General features: G+C 38.4%; 1 non-coding gene across 1 annotated transcript; it reads right to left on the bottom strand.

Moving 5' to 3' along the window:
* Positions 1–1782: 1782 nt before the first annotated feature.
* LOC112764762 (small nucleolar RNA R71) lies at positions 1783–1890 on the bottom strand. Its single transcript, XR_003183334.1, has one exon. It is a non-coding gene; the product is annotated as a small nucleolar RNA R71 (small nucleolar RNA).
* Positions 1891–3821: the final 1931 nt, after the last annotated feature.

Below are 3821 nucleotides of genomic sequence, written 5' to 3' on the forward strand. Positions count from 1 at the left end.
CAATTTTCGAAAAACACAAAAAAAAATTTTACAAAATCATAAAATCCAAAAATATTTCTTGTTTGAGTCTAGTGTCTCATCTTAAGTTTGGTGTCAATTGCATGCATTCATTCATGTATCTTGGTGATCTTCAAGATGTTCTTGAGGATTTACTTGCTCTAATCTTTGAATTCTATTGACTTGATTGTTTTGTGTGTCTCATATGCATTTTCATTTTGTTAGTGACAGTAGTATACAAACTGCTAAGTTTGGTGTCTTGCATGCATTGTTATTTGATTCTTGTTGCATTTTGATTTTTCCTTATTATTAAAAATCCAAAAAAAAATTTTTAATTTGTGTCTTTTCAAGTCAATAATACAGAGAATTGAAGATTCAGAACATACAGCAGAGGAATTGCACAGAAAAAGCTGGGCGTTCAAAACGCCCAGTGAAGAAGGACAGACTGGCGTTTAAACGCCAGCCAGGGTACCTGGTTGGGCGTTTAACGCCCAAAAAGGTAGCATTTTGGGCGTTAAACGCCAGAATGGATACCATTCTGGGCGTTTAACGCCAGGATGGCTAGAAGGGAAGATTTTGTTTTCAAATCAATTTTTTTTTTCAGTTTTCAAAATCTTTTCAAAATCAAATCTTTTTCAAATCAATTTTTCAATCAAATCTTTTTCAAAATTAACTTCTTTCCTTTTTCAAGGATACTTACTATCAATTAATGATTTGATTCAACATTTCAAGTATGTTGCCTTTTCTGTTGAGAAAGGTTTAATGTTTGAATCATATCTTTTCTTGTTAGTCAAGTTTTTAATTTTCAAATCAAATCTTTTTTTTAAAATGTTTTTCAAATCATATCTTCTCAATCACATCTTTTTAAAATCAATCATATCTTCTTAACCACATCTTTTTCAAAATAGTTTTCAATCAAATCTTTTTGACTTCTAATTTCAAAATCTTTTTCAAAAAAATCACTTGATTTCTTTTCTATTTTCATTTTCGAAAATTAACTAATGTTTTTCAAAAATATTTTCAAAATTTTTCACTTAATTTTCGAAAATCACTTCCCTCCTTCTCACATCCTTCTATTTATGGACTAACACTATCCTTTAATGCAAAATTCGAACTCCATTCTCTCTGATAAGTTCGAATTTTCCACTTCTGTCTTCTACTCTTCTTTTCCTCTGACGCTTAAAGGAATCTCTATACTGTGACATAGAGGATTCCACATTTTCTTGTTCCCTTCTCTTTCTTATGAGCAGGAGCAAAGACAAAGGCATTCTTGTTGAGGCTGATCCTGAACCTGAAAGGACCTTGAAGAGAAAGCTAAGAGAAGCCAAGGCACAACTCTCTTTAAAGCACTTGAACGAACTCTTCAAGGAAGAGGAACATATGGCAGCCGAAAACAACAACAATGCCAACAATGCAAGGAAGGTGCTGGGTGACTTTACTGCACCTACTCCCGACTTCTATGGGAGAAGCATCTCTATCCCTGCCATTGGAGCAAACAACTTTGAGCTTAAGCCTCAATTAGTTTCTCTAATGCAACAGAATTGCAAGTTCCATGGACTTCCATTGGAAGATCCTCATCAGTTTTTAGCTGAGTTCTTGCAAATCTGTGACACAGTCAAGACTAATGGGGTTGACCCTGAGGTCTACAGACTGATGCTATTCCCTTTTGCTGTAAGAGACAGAGCTAGAACATGGTTGGATTCTCAACCTAAAGAAAGCCTGGACTCTTGGGAAAAGCTAGTCAATGCCTTCTTGGCAAAGTTCTTTCCACCTCAAAAATTGAGTAAGCTTAGAGTGGAAGTCCAAACCTTCAGACAGAAGGAAGGAGAATCCCTCTATGAAGCTTGGGAAAGATACAAACAATTGATCAGAAAGTGTCCCACTGATATGCTTTCTGAATGGAGCATCATAGGTATTTTCTATGATGGTCTCTCTGAACTGTCCAAGATGTCTTTGGATAGCTCTTCTGGAGGATCTCTTCATCTGAAGAAGACGCCCACTGAAGCTCAAGAACTGATTGAAATGGTTGCAAATAACCAATTCATGTACACTTCTGAAAGAAATCCTGTGAACAATGGGACTAGTCAGAAGAAAGGAGTTCTTGAGTTTGACACTCTGAATGCCATATTGGCTCAAAACAAAATATTGACCTAACAAGTCAATATGATTTCTCAAAGTCTGTCTGGAATGCAAAATGCACCAAGCAGTACTAAGGAAGCTTCATCTGAGGAAGAAGCTTATGATCCTGAGAACCCTTCAATGGAAGAGGTGAATTACATGGGAGAATCCTATGGAAACACCTACAATCCTTCATGGAGGAATCATCCAAATATTTCATGGAAGGATCAACAGAGACCTCAACAAGGTTTCAATAACAATAATGGTGGAAGAAATAGGTTTAGCAATAGCAAGCCTTTTCCATCATCTTCTCAGCAACAAACAGAGAGTTCTAAGCAGAATAATTCTGACTTGGCAACCATGGTCTCTGATCTAATCAAAACCACTCAAAGTTTCATGACTGAAACTAGATTTTCCATTAGGAATTTGGAAGGACAAGTGGGTCAGCTGAGCAAGAAAATTACTGAACTTCCTCCAAGCACTCTCCCAAGCAATACTGAAGAAAATCCAAAAGGAGAATGCAAGGCCATCAATATGGCTGAATTCTGGGAGGAAGAAGAGGCAGTGAACGCCACTGAGGAAGACCTCACTGGACGCCCACTGACCTCCAATGAGTTCCTCAATGAGGAACCATGGGAATCTGAGGCTCAAGATGAGACCATAGAGATTCCATTGGACTTACTTCTGCCATTCATGAGCTCTGATAAGTATTCTTCCTCTGAAGAGGATGAGTATGTCACTGAGGAGCAAGTTGCTAAATACCTTGGAGCAATCATGAAGCTAAATGACAAGTTATTTGGAAATGAGACTTGGGAGGATGAACCCCCTTTGCTCACCAAAGAACTGGATAACTTGTCTAGGCAGCATTTGCCTCAAAAGAGGCAGGATCCTGGGAAGTTTTCTATACCTTGTACCATAGGCACCATGACCTTCAAGAAGGCCTTGTGTGACTTAGGGTCAAGTGTGAACCTCATGCCCCTCTCTGTAATGGAGAAATTAGGGATCTTTGAGGTGCAAGCTGCAAAAATCTCATTAGAGATGGCAGACAACTCAAGAAAACAAGCCTATGGACTTGTAGAGGATGTTCTGGTTAAAGTTGAAGACCATTACATCCCTACTGACTTCATAGTCCTAGAGACTGGGAAATGCATGGATGAATCCATCATCCTTGGCAGACCCTTCCTAGCCACAGCAAAGGCTGTGATTGATGTTGATAGAGGAGAGTTGATCATTCAAGTGAATGAAGAATCCTTGGTGTTTAAGGCCCAAGGATATCCCTCTGTCATCATGGAGAGGAAGCATGAAGAGCTTCTCTCAAAACAGAGCCAAACAGAGCCCCCACAGTCAAACTCTAAGTTTGGTGTTGGGAGGCCACAACCAAACTCTAAGTTTGGTGTTGAACCCCCACATTCAAACTCTAAGTTTGGTGTTGGGTGGTTCCAACACGGTTCTGAACATTTCTGAGGCTCCATGAGAGTCCTCTGTCAAGCTAATGACAATAAAGAAGCGCTTGTTGGGAGGCAACCCAATGTTTTATAATTAATTATTTTCTTTTGTTATTTTATCTTTTTTTTGTAGGTTGATGATCATAAGAAGTCACAAAAACAATGAAAAAAGCAAAAACAAAATAAAAAACAGGAAGAAAAACAGCACACCCTGGAGGAAGATGCTGCTGGCGTTTAAACGCCAGTCAGCCTAGCAGTTGG

The sequence above is a fragment of the Arachis hypogaea genome, chromosome 2 (genome assembly GCF_003086295.3).
Source record: "Arachis hypogaea cultivar Tifrunner chromosome 2, arahy.Tifrunner.gnm2.J5K5, whole genome shotgun sequence".
In the NCBI taxonomy this organism is placed as follows: Eukaryota; Viridiplantae; Streptophyta; class Magnoliopsida; order Fabales; family Fabaceae; genus Arachis; species Arachis hypogaea.